Here is a 24,263-nt window from a genome sequence, read left to right on the forward strand (position 1 = left end):
GGGTGCCTCTAAACATATAAATGGCTTTCCTGGACGAAAGGGTGGGTTTGTTATTGTTTTTTTATCGTGTTCATCTCGACCCTTTGACAGAGTGATTGGTGGGCTGTAAGGTCTGAGAGACTGAGAACTGCTGGTTTGGAAAACAGGCTCAAGACCCAGTTAGGGCAGGTCAGGGGGGACCTACGTGGGCCAAATCAACCCTGATGTCAGCTGCCTGTAACAAACCAATAAATCAACTGGCATATTTACTTACAGCCCCCTGCACCCATTCTGTAATCCTGAACAACTGTCAGTCCTCTCTATTCAATGGGGTAGCCACATTTCCTGGTGAGCACTGCTTTCCCCCAATCACTGGGGGAGGGGGGCAAGAGGGGAAAACAACAGCATATCTGCCCCTCCCAACTCAGTCAGCATATCTGCCCAGCTTCTGTCACCCAGAAATGGGGCAACCCCATGGAATAAGGAGGATTGACAGTAGATGAAGATGGACCTTGGTTGGTAGCAACGTTCCCTCTAATTTTGGGCCCTTTAGGATGGGGCTCCGCCCCCTCGCATATCTGACTCCGCCCCTTGTGTGGCTCCACCCCCATATAGGATTCCATCACAACTGGAACCAAAGGGGCTGGACACACACTCCCAGTGGGTGCACGGAGGAGGAGGAACATTGCGTCACACACCTCCATGCGGTTGCACACCTTATAGAGAACCTCGGTTGGTAGCAACACATTTTGTTCTGAGTTGTTCATAATTTTCAAACTTCACATTCCTACTTGGTCAGAGTTCCATTTCTTTCCTCCCATGGAGTTTGATTTCCGAAATCTCCCATTCTTGGGGGCGGAACACAGCTCCTGGAAACTTCCAGCCAGTATTCTGGGAGTTTTCCAGATTCTCTCCACCAGTTGTACATGCTGGGGACATACAGTTCCAACTTGACTGGTTTGTTTTCCACTTGATTTCAGCCAAAACGAGAAGCAAGGGACTCGTTTCCAGCCGTCAGCTTCCCCCAAAAGATCTGAGAGTCTGTCAAACCATCTGGATTTGTGTCAAAAGGATCTTAACCTTATTGGCACTTCACAGACATCTGGAAATGCCAGAGGCAGAACAGAGAAGCCACGCGGTGGACAGAATGGTCTGATCCGGCATTATCTCACAATCACCCTTCTCTCCAAAACAGAATGGATTTGTTTGATAAATTGTACAACTGTGTTCAAGAGCAGGACTTTTAAGGTCTCGGTCTCTGTTTCTATTTATAAAAAGTGGCTACAGTCATTTTGAAACCACAGCGTTTCTCCGGAGAGCAGCTGGGGAATCCAGGATTTGTCAAACCAAATGAAACAGAAATCTGGATGCAGCTGTAACTTCTGGCACGCCCAACCTCACCTGCAATGACTTTCCTGTCTCCTTTCTTGCTCATCATGAAAAACATGCAGGAGGAAGAGGTTGTATCTGAGCATCATGATAAACGACAGTGTTTTGTGGTATGAATGAGACTAGGAACATTTTTAGTTCCCGCTGTCCCCTACAGCAACGAATTCAGACACTTCTGCTTCCAATTGTGACTAAAGACAACTCTTTCTTCTGCTAGAGTATGACAAACGGTAAATAATCTTAACTATGGTTTGTTGGAAACTAGCCGGTTTTAAACCATGCACTGTGAAGCTGATTCATTCCCACAAACTATGGTTACAAGTAACCATGATTTGGGTTTCAGGTAGAGCATTAAATAGAAATTAATCAAAAAATGGATGGACCTTTTTGATCAAGAATGGATGTGTGCACAGGGCATGGAAGTAGTGAAATACAAGTAAGTTGGTACTCAATTATTTATTTAAAATATTTTCACCCCACTTTTCTCCTTAAAAGGACCCAAGGTGGCTTACATCTTTGAAAGTCAATACTTAAAGCTGAAAATAATGAGTATACAACGGTGGTTTGCATGATTAAAGGACAAGATTTAAAGCCAAGAACAATGAGCCTGAAGAGGCAGCTTACCTCATTAAAAGACAATATCAAAGCTAAAACAATAAATATGCAAATACTAAAGAGGAACAAGCAAACAACACTCTTGTAACCTGTTACCTTTTTGGAGTAACAACAGTGGAACAGAATTACATTTCAAAAGCTATTTCAGAAGTATGATCTAAGTTACTCTACTGATGCCAAGAGTGAAGTTTTTCAAGCCACTTTCAAAAATTATTTCTGACGGGCATTTCAAAAGCCAAAGGGTATCTTTAAAACCACCATGGATCTTCATCTTAGAGACTGGCAAAGTTTCTTTGGCAAATATTGTAACAAATTGAAGCTCAGTTGATCCGATGCATCTCAACGAAGGCACTTTGTGGGTTCTGCCATGACAAATTCAATACGCTCGGGAAATGAAGAGGATGACTGGAGCTGCTTCTAGACCACAGTGTAGATTTACAGCTTCCTGTCATAATCCAAAACAGGTAAACAACACAACGGCAACTCACCCCACACAAATGAAAGGAAGAGAATCAGAGAAAAAGAGGTTGTATTTGATGTCTGGTTAACTAATAGGGAAGTATACAATCCTCCCGATTCCAGTTGTCGGTGGGGAAAATCCGTACACAACTTAGAAAAGTTACTTTTTTGGAATACCGTGGTCAGAATCCCCTGGGCATGCCAGGCAGGTCATTCAAAGTTCCAAAAAGTAAATATCCTGCTCTCTGCATCACTGAATTAACAGGCACAAGTCCTGGAGCATCATGCAGTGGTGTCTTGCTACATGATGATAATCCGTTCCACTGAAATTGCTGTTTAGTGAAATCATTGTCTAGCGAAAAGCATTTCCCCATTGGAATGCATTGAAACCTGTTTAATGCGTTCCAATGGGGAAGAATCGTCGTTGTCTAGTGAAGATCAGCCATAGCAGAGCCGCTTTGCGAACTGCCGATCCGCTGTTTAAATTGCTGTCTTGCGAAGCTTAGGTCCTGAAAACACCTGTTTTGCGAGTGCCGAAGGAGCTGTCAAAATCATTGTCTAGCGAAAATCGGTTTGCGAAGCAGGGACCAAACATTGTCCAGTGAAATTCCCCTATAGGAATCACTGTTTTGCGAGTCGCTATAGCGATCGCAAAAAGCCAATGTCTAGCGAAAAAACTGTCATGCGGGGTAACTGTCTAGCGAAGCACCACTGTATTAGGGTGAAAGCTGTTCCCTTTCTCCGTAGGTAGCTTGACCCAGTGCCTACTGATCTAGCTACGCAGCCATACACACACACACACACACACACACACACATGCCCATTAGTCTAGTATGTAGGTCATTCGGACAGCAGCATTTCAAAATCAAGGGCTCTGACTGTTCCATCTGGACTCAGTGCACAGTCACGTGGGGAGTGATTCATTCACAAAACGGAGCACAGCTTCTCCGTTGCTAACCCGGTTCTGTTTGCACCAAAGGATCTCTCAGCACTGTGAGCGATGCGCCCAGACTCCCGGAGAGCCTTAGGCTACTGACCGCTAAAGAGCCCAGTGGCTGCCCGCCTGCCCACTAATTGCCACTGTAAGCATGTCTCCTTCTGTGTTTGGGACCGGGCCACCGTGTCTTGCCCGTAGCGGAGCAGCTCCGAGTGATTGGAGCCAACAAGCGGCAGTGTGGCCAACAGGCCGTGGGGCTGCCCCACGGCTGCCCTTGAGGGCAGGCATCTTTTCTCCCTCTCTCTCTCTCTCTCTTGGCTTTTAGGTCAAAAACACTCTGAAGAAGATACTGAAGGCTGATTCGAATTGTCCAAAGAAAGGAGATATATATTTTTTTTAAACGATAACTCCCCAAATCCCCCAGCCGTCTGCAATCTGAAATAGTAACCTTCCCAGGCTTCACGACAGCGTGCGCATGTATGCAGCAAGAGCGCTGGAAAGGCAGAACACCGCACTGAGCGTTCAACAAAGTCTAAAGTCCTGAATGCAGTGGTAGGATAACACTAGAGCATGGAAATCTGGGGATGGCCAGTGGGACGGACAAAATAAGTAACTCTTCCAAGCTTTGGGCGAGACTTCTTTTAAAACAATGAACGGAACTGGTACATCAAGTGAAATATTAGCTCCCAAACAAAAGAGGAAACCATGGTCTCCGGATACAGACCGTATAATGCTCTTTTGTTCCAGTCTAAAATGCCCGGTGCATTTTGGCCCATCAGCCAACAGGCCAAAATGCATTGGGCATTTTATACTGGAATGAAAAGCATTATATTGTCTACATCCTTTTTAAAATCTACTAAGCCACTGTTACTTAGGGAGTGTTTTTACCAGTGCCACCCTCAGTGAGTTTCCATGACTGAGGATTTGAACCCACATCCCGTGGGCTCCGATCCATCACTAGACCATACTGGATATACAGTGCTTCTGTACTGGATCTCGGACGTGTGTATTAGAGTGGCTGACAAGCATCTTCATTCTTGTAAGAAATCAAAACAATCCTTTGTCATTCTATAACTGGCTGGATAGCTCAGGGAATTAGGTGACAAGGTTGGGAGTTCGATTCCCCACTTGTGCCTCCTGGGAGAACAGCCAGCCTGGGTAGCCTTGGGCCAGCTGCAGCATCCCAGGATGCTCCCAAAGGAAGGGACTTGGAAACCACAAATGCATTCTCTATCTATAAAACCCTGAAAAAGGGTTGCCATAAGTCATAATAATAATATTACAGTATATATAATAATATAATAATGCAAATAATAATAATGCAAATAATGCAAATAATGCAAATAATGCAAATAATGCAAATGCTGACGCTAACGCTAACGCTAACGCTAACGCTAACGCTAACAACAACAACAACAACAACAACAACAACAACAACAACAACAACAACAACAACAACAACAACAACAATAATAATAATAATAATAATAATAATAATAATAATAATAATAATAATAATAATAATAATAATAATTACCACCACCTAATGCAAAACCTTTTGTTTTTATGCTGTTTCTAAGCTGGCTACAGGAATATATTAAGCATACATGTGTGTGTGTGGGAGAATGCTCTTCTAATTCTCAAAGTTCCTCTATCCTACATCGCAGGATCTACGAAAACAGATGGGCAACCATGAGCTCGCAGATCTTTTGGGGATCACAAGTCCCACAATCCTTCCCCTTTGCTTGTGTACTGGCCAGAGAACTGATGGGTCTTGTAGCCCAATCAGCATCAGAAAGGGCATCAGCCGTCCACTCTGATCTGCAAGGTGTATTCTACCTTGACCACTGACATATGACTCCAGGTCCTAACTGGGAATGTCCCAGATTCAACGTGAGGACTTCTCTATGTATGCACATCTTCTGTTTCCACACCAGAAGCCTTCCCTGCAATTGAAAGAAGCCAACAGAGCACAGGAAGATTGCTTTGTTTTGTTTTTTGGACTACAATGCCCCAAATCCTCCAGCTAGTGGCCATGCTGGGGGCTTATGTTGTGAAATGCCTACAACAGGTGACTGGCACGATCGCTTGCCAGTCGGTTCAACTCTAGAAATACTGGGCGCGGGTGGAGGATTGTCACCATACTTAGAAGTGTTTGACTGAAATCACGATGATCACAAGCATTCACCCTCCCACCCACACACTCTGAGCTATAATTAAATTAACTGGCTATAAAATGCTCTCAATCTCATCCACCCACACAACTATACTTTCCCCCCCCCCTTTCATCCACTTCTCTTCTTCTTTTATCCCAATTCAGCGTCATCCTGCCCTTCTTCCTACCACCATCCTCTGTTTTTTAATTAGGTAATTAGATGTACATTTATTTGCTTACCTAGAAGCCAGGAAACAGTGGCTCTCAAGTCATGAAGGGCATCTTGGGTTCCTTTTCCCCCCCCTCCCCGATGAACATAAGAAAAAAAAGAAAGGAAAGAATATTAATAAAGATCTACTGTTTAAAAAAAATGGGCATAAACTCAAGTTCAAAGTAAAGGAGAGTAACAGACTGGGTGACAGACCCTGGACGCAATATAAAATGCATACTTGCAGGTCTTACAAATTATACCGATGGGAATCGAACTCCCAGCCTCTGGCTGTGTATCCAGCCAGCATTCAGAAAGTCAGCATTAGGTAAAAAAATGGAAAACTCGTTTTCATGTCCTAAGGAAATCCCATTCTCCTGTCTTAAGGAAATCTGTTCAGTGATAGAGCAGGAGGAAGAGCCCTAAACTTGGTTGCAGAAAACCCCGACACTTGCTTTTCTGCACGAAGACCCCGTGGTGGCCAGTCTCCTACTGTTTGGCTTTTTCAGGCATAAGCGATAGTCTCTGACTAGGGTAGGAGCGGGGAATGTTTTTAAGCCCAAGAGATCAATTCCGGCGCCACATGGCAACAGTGGGTGAGGCTAAGGATACAAGCTGGAGCCAAAGCAAAGTCGGCAGGACCCGGTATAATCACAGGTGGAACTAGGGAGGAGAAATGGGGGCTTTGCCCCCGGGCACCGAAATTTAGAGGGCAATGGAATCTGGAATTGAATCTACTGGTGAGTGTTAAGAAAACAAACAGCAAGGTCGACTCCTATTCCCTTAACTATTTTTGGAAGCATGTACTATCTCTTCTGGGGGGGGGGGGGGACCACATTCTCCTTTTTCTTCTTTTTTTGGGGGGGCTGGTGTTTATGCTTCTTTGTGGAGTGGGTGGGAGAAAGACCCGCACCCCCCACTTGCCGCAGGTGCCAAAATGGCTAGTTATAGCTTTGGGTATATAATGCACAACCGTTTCACCATTTTCCCACCAAGCAGACACACATCTCCTCAAGAGCAAGCCCTGGTGCAACAGCCTCCAGGCACATCTCCTTGAAATGAGAGCGCGCAGCCGCCTGCAACATTTCCTTGGCATCCAAGGGCAGGAGAAGCAGCCGTGAGCCGGATGAGAATCCTCACATCTGGCCCATGGGTGAAAAGGGCCAATCATCTCTCGAGTTTGCTCAAGCAACCTGCCGTCTTCCTTAGAGCTCCTCCCCTCTGAACGACCCCTTCTCCTCATCTGACAGTTCTGTAAAATGTTACAGTTCTTAAGGAGCCTTGTGGCACAGTGGTTAAACTGCAGTACTGCAAGGAAGACTCTGCTCACGACCTGAGTTGGATGCCAGTGGGCTCAGGTAGCCAGCCAGAGGTTCACTCAGCCTTCCATCCTTCCAAGGTCAGTAAATTGAGTATCCCGCTCGCCAGAGGAGGTGTCAATGTCTAGCCTGCATAATTAAATTGTAAGACAGAGCTTCAGGCACTATGGGCTGGTAGAAAAGCAGCACACGTTGCTTTGCTCTTATATGATCGATTTGTATGGATACTTTTCGGGTTAGTTAAAATTTGGGGGCATCCTTTTTCCTGCCCTGATCAGAATCTGGAATGCAACAGAAAGACCAAACAGAATTCTTTGGAAATCTGCAGGAGCCATCAGGCCTGGGGAGAATCTCAACCCCCACAGGTGCAATTTGGAAAGCTGACAGCCTAGAGGAAGAAGCAAAAGTGGGCCTCCAAAACTCTGCTCCCTGAAATTGGGGGGGGGGGCGATTTCCTATCTCCCTTTTGTGATTGGGAAGGTTCTGTTGGAAGAGCTTTATTGCCAAGCAGTCGCTGGAAGAGTGGAATGAAAACATCTGGCAACCAGATGTTGGAAGAAGATGCCAGCAGGCTCAATGGGCCTGTGTGAACTCCCATCTGGAAAGAGGCTGGAGGCTGGAGGGAAGGTGTAAAAGCCAGAAGGGGGAGAAAGCCAGTGTCTCTCGGTGACTTTTCTGGTGTTCATCATCCTGCCGAGACAGGGGATGGTCTACGAGCGTTCTTCAGCTTCATGCAACCTGTCATTAGATCCTTGACAAGCAGGAGAAAATATTGCTTTGCACGTTCCAGGGGGAAACGATAGGAGTCCTGCAAATCCTGCAGGACCTGTTTTCTGGAGGGTTTGGTCTTGTTGTTCTGCAGACAAACAGGCAGGTCGGTTTCTCCACCTGCTGAGACCTAGATGTTTGGTTCCAAAGATAAGAAACAGCAGAAGCCATGAGTGAGGCTGAGGGCCTGGGGCAAGGGGAGGTTCAAAGCAGGTTCTCTCTCATTTGCTCCACATGTCTTCAACCAACCAACCAACCAACCAACCAACCAACCAACCAACCAACCAACCAACCAGCCAACCAACCAACCAACCAACCAACCAACCAACCAACCAACCAACCAACCAACCAACCAACCAACCAACGATGTGCCATCCAGTCAATTCTGGACCTGTTTTCAGGGTTTTCCAGGTACAGACTACAGGTTTACCCTTTCCTTCCTCTAGGGGCGCTCTGGAACTACACAGCTGGCCCAAGGCCACCTAGGCTGGATTTTCTCCCTGGAGGCACAAATGAGGAATCAAACTCCCAAGCGCCACAGCTAGCTACCTAAACCACTGAGCTATCCAGCTAGCTCCACAGGCCTTAGAGGCAAGGAAATGATATGCTCCCAGTTTCCAAGACTGCTAGCGGCTCTTTGATATTCTACTTCTCTGTTAGGTGGTTTCACCCAAAGTTTAGCCTCGATCACTTGTAGTGAATCGCCTTGAGATCTGTTCTTGGAAGAAAAGCTGGGATCGAAATCAAAACAATATATAATAAGGCAGAATAGGACTGGGCATGGGTCCCTCGTGCAGAGGTTGAGGCAAACGTCAGGCTTCTGAATAGATCCTGATTTATGCTCTGAATCCAATTTGTGCTCTGAATCCAAATTGACAGGTTTCCCATGGACTTGCATCGGAACCCAAAAATGGTATAATGCTTGTTGGGTTTTCCACGGATGCCCATGACATTTGGAGACAGGATGGATCCTAAGGAGGAGAGTAAACCTGCCAGATTTCGCATAGCTGGCTTCCAGGAGCTGGTTTAAAATCTGCCACCCAAACATGTGCCCCTCCATGCCTCATCTCTTGGCTGCCCCAAACAGCCATGCTATACCCACTATGTATAGCATGGTATAGCCCCACCCCTGGCTTGCTGAAGACTTTCCAGGCGCCACCCCTTGGTCACTGAAGCCTCACCTTCTAGCAGCGCCACCCCCTTGCTAATTAATTCAAACAACAAATTGCTAACAATAGCGAGTTAGCAAGACTGGTTTGTAATTCAAATCAGCTTTGCTTATCTATGTTTCTCTTGGTTTTTTTTTCTATTAAATAGGTCAGAAAAAGAGACACACTCGCTTTCCCTGGAAGACGGATGTGCACATGATTGCAGAGTTTTGATTTTTTTTTTTGTTAAATTCTTCTTAGCTGTGCAGCAGAAGTGCAGGCGTTCACACAGCAGAATAGCTTCACGTTCCTCAGAGTAGAACAGCTTCATGTGCCTCGGAGTAGCCCACCCCCTTTTTCTCACCAACTGGCGCTTGCAGTCTCAGTAACTCACTCCGAGACATTTGTAGGAAAAAGAAAAAATGGCTTCATTTACTTACAGTTGAACAGATCTACAGCAAAACACGCAAACACGTCTGACTTGACTTTCAGCAACATACCTCAATTAGAGATGGGCACGAACCAATTTGTCCCAGTTCGTCGCCGTTCGTAATGGAGGCATCAGAGGTGGTGCTGTTCCCCTCCCCTGCCTCCTTGGCTGATGGAGCCCCTTATGACGCCCAGCTTGCTTGCTTATCCCACCTTCTCGACTCATCTCCCGGTCACCAGCAGAAGCCCAGATTTCTCTGGCCCCGCCCTTTGATCTGATTGGGAGATCGGCCAAGGGGGCGGGGCAGAGAAGCCTGAGCTGCTGCCGGGACTGGGAGATCAGTCGAGGATGGGTGGGAACCTACCATGCCGGGCCTGGCGAGAGGGGCTGGTTGTGCCAGAGGAGTCTGGGGAACTGGGACAAACTGGGATGAACTGGTTTGCGCTGATCTCTAGCTTCAACACAAATTGCATGCACCACAGTCCGTGTGTGGATCTCACCCTGCAGAATAGTGCATTGCATTAACAAGGTGGAATACAAATTAAAAGAAACAAACGAACGAACGAACGAACGAACGAACGAACAAATGAATGAATGAATGAATAAAATTTCAAGGTAACAGAAATGAAACCAGAAGTGGACTTCTAGAAACTCCCTCTGCCCGCTTCCTCATTTTCCCAGTTGATGGGATGGCACCCAGTGGTTCTGGGGGCGGATGGAAAACTAGCCCTCAAGTCCTCCCAAATGGTCCACCCCTACCCTAGGAAAAGAGGACCTTACATTTAAACATTTTTTAAAAAGATAGCAAGAGGTCAGGGGGTGGGGAGAGAGAACATTCTGAATGCATAAGGCATAGATGCCAACCTCAAGAACTGATTAATGGCTCAGGATTGTACATAAAGGGTAGTAGCTGGTGTTTGTGTGTCTGTGTGTGTGTTTTTTTTAATTAAACACCATTTAAAATGTTGAAATAGTGGATTTTGCTGCCCAGATACTGACAAGCGGCCTTGAGATCCACAGATATGCCTCGAAAGCTCTCTATACACCCCCCCTTTCCTCCCCCCAGTCCTAAATCAAATGTTCAGCTCCTTAGGGCAGGGTTTTTTATATGCCTGTAAAGCATCAGCTTCTATGTGCAGCTCTCTATAAATAAATAATATGCAGGAATAATAGTTAATAAAACATGCTCGAGGGTGGAATTTCGTGAAGGAGAAGCAGAAGGGAGGCAGAAAGGGTATTTTGTCTGTGACGGGCCATTCGGAGGGCATCTGTGGAGCAAAACCTATTTCTCTGATTTTCCCAAAAAACATATTTAATTTATGATTCCTTTATTAATTACGTCTATACCCTTGTGGAACGGAGACTGCTATTTCATCATTTAAATTTCTCCTGAGCGGTGAGAAGCTTTATGGGCCATGCTGGCCTGGTGGGTTCTGGGAGATGTAGTCCCGGAAAGCAACATTTTCAAGCCGACTTCTTCATTAGACCCGGGGCCTGTTCCTCACATCTACACGAGTCACAGGAACTAGTCCACCTGGAGCATGCGTCGTAGCAAAATCCAAAACAATGCAAAGAGAGAGGCGCCCTCTGAACATGTACAGAGGGCAAGCCTGTCCACTCACACTGCTTGGAAGCTGTGTCCCCAGAGGGTAAAACCGTCCCCAGCGGTGTATAAAAAGCTAGCAAGAAATGTACTGAGAAACGAGGCTAGACTAGAAATATAAACTTTAGTTATATTTCACGATGTTCTCAGTCTGACACAGAAAAAAAAATATGCCAGGCAACGCTTTCTAGCACAGAAGGAAGGTGATGATTAGCAGCCCATCACTATCTGATTTGTGTGTGTTGAGCTGTTAGCAAAAAGCACAGCAGCACTGGCCAATTTAGACACTGGCAACCCCTGTTCTGGGGCATTTTAAATCTTCCATTACCTTACATATATCTTATCTACTGAGGCACAGATTGTAAAGATGCGAAATGATACGGAACAAGGTTTTCGTTTTCCAAGCCCACAAGTACGCAGACTTTGGGAATCTCCAGAAACAAGCCGGGCGGTCAGCTTTTCCACCCGCCTGAGCAGCTATGCCTTTAAAGTGGATGGATGTGCCAGGATTTGTAGGGGAAGCCTTTCATGATGCCATCGTGGAGACGGAAATTAATGATCTCTTCCTAACTCCCAGGCCTCAAGCTCCTAGTAAAGGGACTATCTGGAAAATTAGCGGGTCCTTCTAGAGGCTCTCAATGTGGCCAACACGGAATCCAGGAGCTACGGATGCACGAGAGAAAAAAAAATGTCTAGGCTTCCAAGACTAGGCGTGGGAAGCATGGAAAAAGCTCTTGTGTCATTGCAGCAGGCAATGGGGCTGGTTTTCTCCTTTTGTAAAAGCTCGGCGATATTATTCCATGTATCTCCCAAAGCAAGTGGAAGGAGGCATGTGATTAATGTTTGCCTGACAAAGGTTGACAACGTACTACATCCTCAAAGTGCTGAGTGCGGGGATTATTAAGGCTTTGGGTGGCAGGAGGGAAGGAATCGCTTCCGCACGATCTGAGCGAGAAATCAGCTCGCTGCGATTAAGTGTTAGCAAAATCAGGACCGGGAGAAGCATCTGCGGAGCAACTGGGTGTTTCAATAGGAGCTTCTTGCCAGATTGTGGACTGTACTTGATCCAAGTACTGAATTTACCGCCCAATCTATTTTTGATTGGCTTATGAGCACCCTTTGTTTTCCTTTGGACTGAGAAAAAAAAGGATGTCACTAGTCCTCAGTGAGATGCATGAGGATCAAAAGCAAAGCAAATAAAAGCTGCACCTGATGGCTTCTTTTCTCCCCCCTTCTCTTCACAACAAATGTGCAAGACAGGCGAGGCTGAAAGAGTGAGCGCCTGGCCCATGGCTGCCCACCAAGTTTGACTTCTCAGTAAGGACTAGAAACTTGATTTCTCCCATCACGCGATCAACTGTAGACGAGAATGCAAGATTCTGAGTTCTCTGGAATGGTTTGTCAGGCTAAGTGCTACCAAAAAAGTGTCTCTGTCGTGTACTGTCAAGTCAGAACTGACTTATAGTGACCCTAATCAAGGTGCACGAGATATTTAAGGAGTGGTTTTACCAGTGCCACCCCCAGTAAATTTCCATGGCTGAACAGGGGATTCGAACCCTGGTCTCCAGAGCCCAACCCATCATTCTACCCATTACACCACACTGGCTAGCTAAGCCAAAAAATTATAAATAAATAAAAAAGAGAGAGAGAATGAAAGAAATTAAAAAAGGTGGCTAGATATTGTCTTAAGCCAGGAGATAATTACGGTACCTATCTGTCTTTTACTCAATTAATTGAAAATTACCTGGGAGTTCTTTGAGTGTTCAAAGTTCAGCGTCGATGACTTTTTTGAAGTAAAGGCAGAGCTGTGAGGTCACATCAGGTCTGGCGTATGAATCAAAAATGACTATTCATGTTTATAAATACACACGATGCCTAATATTTTCCTTTTGCTTCTTCAGCGCAGGAGGAGACCAGAAATGAAGCTCCTTCAGGAGAGAGAGAGAGAAAAAAAACTGCACTCCGAGGATGCATGGATCCATGCCCTCAATAAAACTCACCCTCGCTAATTAAAATTAGCCCAAACCAGCAAACTGTAAACTTTGCACTCTTAACAATATATAATTGTTATCTAAACCACACAGAGGTGTTGGCCCTGTTACAGGCGACGACACAGTCCGGTCTTGCTCATTTGATGGCAAAATCCACATGAGTTTAAGGGACCGGTTTTTGCAAGAGACCCACTGGTTTCAAGCAGTCCCACCTACGCACCATTTTCAGCTGGAACGCCTTCCCATTTGGCTCTGGGATAAGTAAGAAAAGAGCCAGTCTGTTCTCAGAGAGGCTTATAAAAATAAAAGGCACAGCACAAAAGGAAAAGAGGATGAGGAGGGAGAAGATAGAGTGGAAAGCAAACGGAAAGGCCATCAGATGGAAAAATAGCTCACATTTCGGACTCCAGTTTGGCGCTGTTTTCTAGCCATCAGATGACAACTCTGGACTTAGTATCCGAAACCACAGAGTTAATTAATTTATTTTATTTATTTATTCAATTTTTACCCTGCCCCTCTAGACAACGTCTACATAAGTTAACTTATGGTGTGTCTACATTTCTATGAAAGATGGGTTTTGAAAGCAATCCAGGTATTTATTAGTCACAGCAAACTTGCATGACTTAAGTAAGCATAACATCCTCCGGATTGGGACCGCTCCGTTTACATGCAAATATATATTGTATATGTTAGGTTAACATTTCCCAAATATCCAGGACCGGCTTTCTTGCCACTGCTGGCTCCAGCCTCTTGCTCATTTCATGCAAAAGGAGCCGTACACCTTCCTCCCAATTTCCTCCTTCCCCAGTAAACACCAGAGTTAATGGAATCAGTGGGAAAGATTTGCTCACGACGCCGACGCAAGGATGGGAACCATCTGCAAGCGAGCCTCGGTGTGGGAAAAGAAGAGGAGGCGGAGGAAGAAGCCACAGGATCTCAAAGGCTGGCATTAAATAATAAGTCAGATGGACAATCAATCATGGCAAGTAGCCATGTGGGTTCGTTACACAGGTCTTTGTTCCTGGACCACCCTCGTTAGCTGTGCCAGACAAGATGGGAGCCTCTCCTGCAGCATTCATTCAGCTTGTGGCAGAAGGACCTCAGGGGGTGGGTTGTCTGCATTCCAGAAGACAACAGGATTTTTCCTTCCTTCTGTTCGTTGCCCCAAAGAAAGGGCACCTCTCCTTTGGGTCACCCTCCCCTGCCTGCCACGGTGGCCGTCTGCTTCAAGAAATGAGCAGTTCAGACAACCCGGGAACCCCCAAGCATCTTCCCTGGGATGAAAGGCCACTGAGGAAGGGCAATTGGAGTTCAGCATGAAAAGACCAGTGAGAGGGGAGATGATGGCATTGAACTTGGTGACCCTCTCCGCCTTCTACCCCCTCCCTGGAAAAAAAAAAGACTCTAGGATGATGAAGTCAGATGCCTTTTTTAGCTGTCTCCCGCGTATTGTTTGTGGAAGGGCTTAATTTTCTGAACAATCGGATCCCGACTTCTGCAATGGCCACGGCCCACCGTCGCGCTGGCTGGCGGATTCTGGGAATGGCGGCCCAAAAACAAATCTTTTTCAAACAACAATAACTAACAAAGAAACCTGGCCATCGAAACATCTCGCCTCTGGATGAAACACATTTCAGTGGTCCCCGTCGTCATCAGGGCTTTCGGAACAATGTCAAGAAGTTTCACACAGTATTATAAGCCGTTGCAGATCTCGGAAATCTTACCATCAGAGCTACAAAAACCAGCAATATTAGAAACAGCATGCCTCCTGCACCAATATTTAACAGAGACTTAGGTTTTTGGTTAAAACTTGTATCTGTTATATAATACCAGTCAATGTTTTTATAGTTTCGATTGACTGTGCCTGGTGTTTTGGGATGATGATGATGGTGATGATGATGATGTTGTTGATGATGTGCCCTCAAGCTGATTCTGACTTATTGCAACCCTTTTCAGGGTTTTCTACGTCCTGAGTACTCAGACATGGTTTTCCATTCCCTTTTTCTGGGGGCCGCTCTAGGCTAATGCAGCTTGCCCAAGGCTACACAGGCTGTCTCTTCTTCCAGGAGTCAACATGGGGAGCTGACGCCTCAAATTCTGGCTCACTGAGCTATCCAGCCAGCTAAGGTAAAGGTAAAGGTTCCCCTTGACAATTTTTTGTCCAGTCGTGTTCGACTCTAGGGGGCGGTACTCATCCCTGTTTCCAACCCATAGAGCCAGCGTTTTTGTCCGAAGACAATCTTCCGTGGTCACATGGCCAGTGCGACTTAGACACGGAACGCTGTTACCTTCCCACCGAGGTGGTCCCTATTTATCTACTTGCATTTGCATGCTTTTGAACCGCTAGGTTGGAGGGAGCTGGGACAAGCGACGGGCACTCACTCCGTTGCGTGGATTTGATCTTACGACTGCTTGGTCTTCTGACTTTGCAGCACAGGCTTCTGCGGTTTAGCCCACAGCGCCACCACGTCCCCAGCCAGCTATTTAATAGCAAAATCCGATTTCGGCTTTTTACAAGGATGGAAATAATAGTAGGCTCGCTCCAAGCTACAGAGGCTGGATTTTTCTCTCTGCAGGCATAGCGGGGAATTGAACTTCTAACCTCTGGCTCTGCAGCCTGAACCACTGAGCTGTCTTTCCCAAGCTGAGAGATTATTTTGCTTCGGAAGGGGTTCTTGTTAAAATATACTGCTCCAATAAGAGGTGGCTGGCTCAACCTTGTCATCTGTTCCCTCCCATCCCCTCCCCCCCATGCTTTTCAAAATTATTTTTCCTGTCTGCAAGCTCTCCAAATGAGAGATTGCTATACTTGAGAGGGAGGGAGGGAGGGAGGGAGGAAGAAGCAGTAGAAGCAGAGCAGGGTGTTTTCTAGCAGCCGGTGCATCCTCAGAAGCACAGAAGGGGGCCTGGCTAATTAGAGCAATTAGTCATCAGAGAGTTTGAATAAAAAGGAGACGACTCCAGCCAAGTCAGGTGTAATAACTGGTTTGGTCATTTGTTCCAGCAAGAGAAACAGAGTCTGCATGTTTTCATTTTTTTCTCCTTCCAGAAAATAGAAGCCCAGGGGTTTCAGGTCTGTGGAGAAAACCACATCCCATAATTTGCTGGCGCCATTGCACGTGCAAGACAAAGTTGGGATCTCGCAGTGGCTCAGTTCACCCTAGATGTGACATAGAGGTGTGTGTTGTGCTCACACCAGCATCTGGAGAGGAAGGCCATGTCATTCAGATGTGATCAGAAACACCCCTTGTCGTTTCTTCTGTGCTGTTGAGCGGCTGCTGGAAGAGTTCATATACATTAGACTCTTGAACCACTCGTTAGCTCAATGATTTAGGTTTCCAGCTAGGGAACCAGAGATTCGGAGTTCAATTCCCCACTGTGCCTCCTTGATAGGGGCCAGACTGGATGATCTCTAGGGTCCCTTCCAGCTCTGCAATTCTAAGATGATTATATACATTTATATCCACACAATTCCTCTGCCACATACACATTTTTTCAATTCTTGCTGAAATCTCCACCGTTTTCATGTCATAAGAGGCATGCTTGTGACATCGCCAGGACCCATCCACCCAACCCAGACACAAGAGGATAATCATACATGGGGATGCGAAAATCTCCTAATTTCATTGTATGCCTCTGAATCCCCCATGCATTTTCTTTCTTGCCCTTGTTTCATATTGGGTTGCATTCCTACAGTCCTCTTCCCCTTCTTCCTACATCAATATTCACTTACATTTTTTTGCAAACTTTCCTCATGTGTCCATTAACATGCAATTTCACCTAACAAAACTCATTGTCCTTATCGACTCATTGTCCTTATTGTGCATTTCGTTTGAATCGTAGGCAGCCTCCGCAGCTTAAAATGTGCACCCCGTTTTACGTGCACATTGTTTTTCTGAATGAACCCATAAGTGTGGAAAAGATGTGACTTCTTGAAGCAGGATAGTTTTCACAAGGAGACTCCGGAAATCCTACAACACGGCTTTTATTACACCTCTTTCATTCATAGAAATGGCTCTCTATCCTCAATTTAAAAAAATGAACAAGCAAAACAGCCTTCCTTGAGCATCACTACAACAGAACTGCCTGCAAACACATGGTGTGCCAGAAGAGCGCATAGCAGGGACTCAGAGACAACACATTGCTGGGTTTTTTTTTCCACCCCACCCTTGCCCAAAGTCTGCACAACTCTTTGTGGGTTTAAACTGTTTCGGGGGCTTTTTATCTTGGCAAACAATCGCCCAGGGCTGTGTGTTACCTAACTTGTCCTACAGCCACAAGAACGATGAGATAAGAGTGGCAGCCGGTGAGTGAAGACAAGAGGCACGGGGGGGGGGGGGGGCTTTGCTTTTAAAAGTGCTGGAGTCAACGGAGGTGAGCCAGGGGCTTTGATGTATTGCACGCATTCGGATGCAAATTCACATCTGCGAATCTAAGCTGCCTTTCCTGCAACCTCTGATCCTCAAAGGCAGTTTACACACTAAGGCATGAGGGTTTCCAGGTCTTGATACATAGTACAATATCACTATGCACGTTACGGCGACTGGCAGATATTTTAGGGGCCACTGAAAAACTAGGAAGGGGGAATCAAGTTGCAGGATTCTCTCTGTCAAATTGGCCTTAAGTTGCACTGGTGACTTGACTCAGTCTTGATGCAGGATTTTTTTAAAATAACTCAGATTTGGAACCCACCCTCCCTCCCTTTTTTTTCTGGAGAAAAGAGCTTATGTTTAATAGGGACTTGGGACTTGGTACCAAAGACTCGGGCTTGGGCCCAAAAATTTGCCAAAATCCCTGCGGAAAAAGGTCGCCCAAAATCCTATTACATGTTGACATTGTTGTGATGCAGACATATCCAGATCCAGTGTAGTGTAGTTGACAGAGGGACAGACTAGGACTCAAGAGGCCTGGGTTCAAGTGCTGCTTGGCCGGGAAACTCACGGGGGCATAAGGTGGAACCAGCAAAACCACTCCTTAAATGTTTTACTTACCTTGAATGTGCTTTCAGGGTCACTATACGTAGGTTTTGACTCGATGGCGAATGACACACACACACACAAACAGGCTAAATCTCAGCAGCGTATTGCCGCAGGTTAAGAAGTCAGCAAGGGGACACGGTAACAGCCAAGACGAGCTATACATTATAACTGGCTATCTTAATGAATATTTTACATTTAGGCAGCTTTTCATTCTGCCAAAGAATCCTGCCGTATTCTCTGCAAGGATAACTGAGCATGCCAGTGTCTAAGCTGAATGAGTGCTAGACAAGCCCATTTTGAAGATGGGGCAGGGGAAATAAAACAGTTCCAGTCATTGGCAGGAGTGGGTGTGATCAGACAGGGAGGAGACCTTCCCTGGAAATGAGTCCTTTGCGGGATTGTGGTCCTTTGAAAAGGAAGATGAAAGAAGGCAGACTCCAGACTAAGGCTTTTGCCTGATGCATGAGAAGGATCAGTAGAAATAAATAAACCAAGAGGACGTAGTGGTGACAAAGAGGTGAAAGTAGTTATGAAAAAAGATACAGTACACAGCAAGATAAGAGGGACGCCACCTGGATGTCAGGGGAATTTTTTTTGTCAAGTTCAGTGCTTGATGGAGAAATTAAAAAGCAGAGACATCACCTTGCCAACAAAAGTCCGCATAGTCAAAGCTATGGTTTTTCCTGTAGTGATGATATGGAAGTGAGAGCTGGACCATAAAGAAGGCTGACCGCTGAAGAATTGATGCCTTTGAATTGTGGTGCTGGAGGAGGCTTGAGAGTCCCCTGGACTGCAAGGAGAACAAACCTATCTGTTCTGAAGGAAATCAACCCTGAGTGTTCACTGGAAGGAGAGATCCTGAAGCTGAGGCTCCAATACTTTGGCCATCTCATGAGAAGAGAGGACTCCCTGGAAAAGACCTTAATGTTGGGAAAGTGTGAAGGCAAGAGGAGAAGGGGACAACAGAGGATGAGATGGCTGGACAGGGTCATCGAAGCAACCAACATGAATTTGACCCAACTCCAAGAGGCAGTGGAAGACAGGAGGGCCTGGCGTGCTCTGGTCCATGGGGTCGCGAGGAGTCAGACACGACTAAGCGACTAAACAACAACAACATGCTCCATCATGAACAGTCTCCTAAAAACACAGAAGGCTGTTTCTACGATGCTGAGGAACTATTCTCATTATTTTTTAGCCCCAGTTCTCTGCGTTTCCTCTTCTCTGACTACTGTTGAATAGCTCATTCCACACACTTGAAAACTACCAGTTATCAAAAGGCCATATTGTCATTCTCTCTTACTAATCCTGCCCTGTTCTAGATTACAGCCCAACCATCTTCCTAACAAAGCTGTCAGCTGTAACCAAAGATTCACCGAGTCCTATAAATCCGTGAGTCTTGAATTCCGATCATCGTTTGCTTCCACAAGGACGGCAAAACGTTTGAAGGAATTTGTAGTCTTCCCTAAACCAGATTCTCGGGTCTTGTAATTTAGATTCTCCCGTCAGCATGAACATTAGTACTGGATTTGGGGAAAACAGCAGGAGGAAAAGTGCGAACCATCATGAATGTTGTATTCTCGAAGGCTTTCATGGCCGAGGGTCTGATGGTTGTTGTAGGTTTTTTCGGGCTGTTTGGCCATGTTCTGGAGGTTTTTCTTCCTAATGTTTCATGAATGTTGTTGACAACGATCGGCCAAAGCAGGTCAGCTGGTTCCTCTGAGTCACTATATAAGTATCCAGATCAGCCTTGTTTGCTAAGATGTGTTTCTGTTCTTGCTGTTTCTGGTAGTGATTGCCAGTTCTTGGAAAAGTTACTTGCTTGGAGTTACACTCTGTTGACTAAAGAACGTCCATGCCCTGCAGGACGTGGGTTTACCACGTGCAGCCTTCTCTATGCTTTGGAAAACCATCTTGTTTTTGAAGAATACCGTTGGTTTCTTACCCATCCGTCCCCCCCTTCCTTTAACCCCCATCTATGTTTCTGTTTGCTTTGGCCAACAGCACACCCGGCTGAAGGGTAATAAATCACTGCTCTCGGTCCCAGCTGCCAAAAAAAATCCACCTGAGATCATAAAATCAACATCGGCTCCCAATATTGCACGGACATCTGTAGCCAGCTTTAAACGGTTCCTTGAGCCCACGCTTCCATCTTTGATTGACTTAAAACACTTACGGCTCACTGAACTGTAGTGATATTATCTTTCCATCCCTTCCCAAACAAAAGCCCGCCTGATACTTCCACAGTATTTTAACCTGTGCATTCTCTGGAGAGAAAGAGAACGAAGGTGTGTTGTGTTGTTTGTGATTTTCTCCTTTTCTCTCTCTCTCTCTCTCTCCTTCATCCCCTCCCTCCCTTCCTGCAAAGATGCGGAGTACAGACACTCAGGAAATTTACAAATGGATCCAGAGGCAGAAGAAGGGTTTTTAAAGATGACAATATTTATAGGAAAATATTTATTTCTAGAAAGGTTCTTTTTGCACCTGTTTCATCTGTGTTTCTGCATAGATAGCCAAACAAACAAACAAAACCCCACAAACAAACAGAACAAAAAGCAAAATATTATGGCATGTTTAAAACATAAACGATTAGTTGCAGAGCGAGCTTTTGAAGAATACAAGTCCATAGGATGTCTGAGGAAGTCAACTGTAACCCACGAAACCTCACACTGAAATTAATCTGTTGGTCTTTAAGGTGCCGCGATGCTTCTCTTGAGTTTTAATTTCAGTGATGTATCTTTCACACAAATCACGGTTGACTCCTCATTTTAGGACTTTCCGCCGTGTTGTGGTTTGAATATTTATGGACGATTGCCGTTTTCTCATTCACACACACACCCCCCCCCAGTGAAAATGGTTATAGATATAGACGTACGTGTATATTCAGAATTTGACAATATGCTGGAGAGTTTAGTGGCTTAGGCCTCTGGTTGGGGAGCTAGAGGTTGGGAGTTCGAATTCCGCACTGGGCCTCTTTGACAGCGGCTGGACTCAATAATCCGTAGGGGCCCTTCCAGCTCTACAATTCTAAGATTATTATAATATTCGCTCTCTCTCTCTCTCCCCCCCCCTCTCTCTCACACACACACACATGACTGTATACTAGTATTGCAAACAACAATACTAGTTCTTTGGATGATCTGTGAGTGCAAGATTAGAATCCACACTCATCACCGTCCCCTTCGACTTGTTTGTATTCTACAGCGATGCACGCCGGTGCTTGTAATTCAGCTCAGCCACAATCTATTCCAGTGCCAGACAGAAGGGTTCCCTAAACCTTCTTCGTGGGGGAAAAAAAAATGAAATGAAATGCCGGCTGCATACATTGAGGTCGATACTGTCTGGTGCTTACAGTCTGTCTCGGCTAGCTGGCCCCCGTTCCCGCGTTCTCTAAAATCAGAAAAAGGGCACCCAGCGTGCCGTTTAGAGAAAAAGCGAGCGCCTACCTTTGGGTTTCTGGACTTTCTTTTTCAGGAGAACCTAGATCTGTCCATAAATTTGACACCACGCAATCTGGAATGTCTCCAGACTGAAGCAAACGTCTTGCACAGTTCTAGGTTCCATGTGTCTAGAATGACAGCCTTAAGTGATCACAAACAATTAAATGAGTTGCGTGCTTTGTGTGTTCTTGGGTTGTGGTCCTTTTCTTTTTGAAAGGGGTCATGACACATCTTTAGTTGCTAACATTGCTGGAGTTATTGCAAAGCCTTTAAAAGGTCGCCACCGACAAATGGCAGGGTTGGCTTTCGGGGTTTCCCCCCTCGATTTAATCCCCGCCGCACCTTAGACGAGTTGCTTTTCTGGACTACGTTTCCAAGAATCCGCAAGACAGCTCCTTTTCGGATTGCGATTTTGCAGAGGGTTCCGGCCAACCTGAGCACTGACCGGGCCGGCTGCAATGGAGAGTCCTTATGGGGAGAAAGGTGGGATATATAAAAAAATGAATGAATGGATGGATGGATGGATGGATGGATGGATGGATGGATGGATGGATGGATGGATGGATGGATGGATGGACGGACGGATGGATGGACGGACGAACGGATCAATCAATCAATCAATCAATCAATCAATCAATCAATCTATCTATCTATCTATCTATCTATCTATCTATCTATCTATCTATCTATCTATCTATCTATCTATAAATAAATAAATAAATAAATAAATAAATAAATAAATAAATAAATAAATAAATAAATAAATAAATAAATAAATGCTGTTTTCTCAGCTCTTATACCAGTTGTGTCCATGTTGGTTGTGACTCCTTGTTAAACCCTAAAAGGACACCTCCGGTTGTGTCTTTTTCAAGACACCATCAGGAAAAATAGGAACAGGGTTAGAAGCATAGGATCGCATAGGATCTCTCCCTGCAGAGAGAAGCACATGCTGTAGAAGGCTCAATTTCATCTGTTTGTGTTCATTTATTAGGCTGTATTGGCTCGTCTCAAGCTGTTGAGCAATACATGTTACTTGGATTGAAAAGATGACAGAAAATACAAATGGTTATGGGGTGAGGCCAGGAGGTGGGAATCTGCCCCCCCATCTCAAAATTGTTTCCAAATTCTGGTATTATTCTTAGCCCACTGGAGTCAGACTGGACAGCTCAGGCTTAAAAACAGATCCACCGCAAAATAAAGGTGACTTTAGTCCAGGAACATTCTTTGAATCCCATCTACGTTGCAGGATCGTTAGAAGGATAAAAGATGAGGTGGGCGCTAGGATACGATATGCGGTTTGAGTTCCTTGGGGAATCTGCACCGTAGAAAGTAAGTGAGATATGACGGGCAGTAATAAAAATGTTTGTTATAAAGCACTTGTTACTATGGCATGCAGAATAAACTGTTTGCATCAGCCTGAAAGCCAGGCCCGAGTTCTAATTGAGACCGCTCAGAGAAGACTCGTGTGCATGCAGTGGCAACTGGCTGGGGGATTATGGGAGCTTTTGTCAAAGAAAACATGTTTGGAGGGCTGGGCCAGGGAACAGATTTCTGGGATATTAGATTTCTCCTAGGTGCTTCCAGTGCTGTTCTGCAGAAACAAAACAGAGGGATCTCCATGTGTGGAAATACCAGACGCAATGCCAGTTAGGTGAGAATATAAATAAAGGTGCACCTACGCACTACAATACCACACAAACTGGTTCTACTGGCTCCAGCAACCCACACACAAGGAGAAAAGAAAGTGGAGAGACCTGAAAGAGGCTTTTTGGTGGGGCAGAACTGGCAAAAGCATTGCGCGTTGTCTGTGCCTGCAGCGCTTCGTCCCCCAAACTGCTGGCAGGGGGCGGGGGGCGGTGTGTGTGTGTGGGGGGGACAGCAACATTCACCTCGCTTCACCTGCTCCTTCATTTGCATCAAGCACGCAGCTATAGAGACTGACCGAAAAGTTGGCAACCCTGTAAAACACCTGGTTCCCCCCCCACACTCTTCTTCCCCTCCCAAGGCAAACCCAACATGAACAGTAGGAATAAACAGCCATGTTCCCTTTGCCCCGCTGGGCTCCTGTGTATTTTAATGACCGCATGACAGGGTGAAATTCAACAGGTTTTTCCCAGGACAGGTATACGATGACTGAAAAAGCTGTAGTGAATTTTTGTCTCGCTTCCAGCTGCTGCCTGAGGTTAAGGTGAACAAATGCAAAAATACCCCAGGGTATTCACAAAACATAATTTCAGTTGATCTTCTTTTCTCAGTACTTCATAACAAGTTGTTTGTTTGATTGATTGATCAATCGATTTCTCCCTCCCTCCCTCCCTCCCTCCCTCCCTCTCTATCCATCCATCCATCCATCCATCCATCCATCCATCCATCCATCCATCCATCCATCTATCTATCTATCTATCTATCTATCTATCTATCTATCTATCTATCTATCTATCTATCTGGTTCCATAAACATGGTCTAGAGGGGCGGGGTAAAAATCAAATAAATAAATAAATAAATAAATAAATTGATGTTTTCAGCTGCTTGGCAGAATAATACACACAAAGGAAATGGGGATGCTCGTCCGACTTTACAATCTGAATTTTGAGATAAGAGGGAAATCAATATTTAACAAAGGAAAGGAGAGAAGGAGAGCCTGAAGAAGATAGGAGGGATGGAAAACGACATGTCCTTTCTTCCTTGGATGGAATGCCCCTTCTCGTCCGTTGCGGATGAAGGAGTTAAGCCACAGATGGAGAGAACCGGCAGGCCCTCCCGTCTCACCTAATTTGGGGGCCCTTAGGAGCCCCTCCCAAAAGCAACTCCACATGCCAGAATAGGTTTTAATTTTTAAAAAGGAG

At 45.5% G+C, this 24,263-nt stretch overlaps 2 long non-coding RNA genes across 2 annotated transcripts; both read right to left on the bottom strand.

Annotated features, from left to right (window-relative positions):
- Nucleotides 1-1,809: 1,809 nt before the first annotated feature.
- Nucleotides 1,810-5,838, bottom strand: LOC140708054 (uncharacterized). Its single transcript, XR_013537654.1, has 2 exons — nucleotides 5,775-5,838; nucleotides 1,810-2,466 (listed from the first exon to the last, which is right to left on the bottom strand). It is a non-coding gene; the product is annotated as an uncharacterized LOC140708054 (long non-coding RNA).
- Nucleotides 5,839-5,899: 61 nt separating this feature from the next.
- Nucleotides 5,900-13,133, bottom strand: LOC144583739 (uncharacterized). Its single transcript, XR_013537655.1, has 2 exons — nucleotides 12,755-13,133; nucleotides 5,900-9,370 (listed from the first exon to the last, which is right to left on the bottom strand). It is a non-coding gene; the product is annotated as an uncharacterized LOC144583739 (long non-coding RNA).
- Between the last annotated feature and the right edge of the window lie 11,130 nt (nucleotides 13,134-24,263).

Source organism: Pogona vitticeps, chromosome 6, assembly GCF_051106095.1.
Source record: "Pogona vitticeps strain Pit_001003342236 chromosome 6, PviZW2.1, whole genome shotgun sequence".
Lineage (NCBI taxonomy): Eukaryota > Metazoa > Chordata > Lepidosauria > Squamata > Agamidae > Pogona > Pogona vitticeps.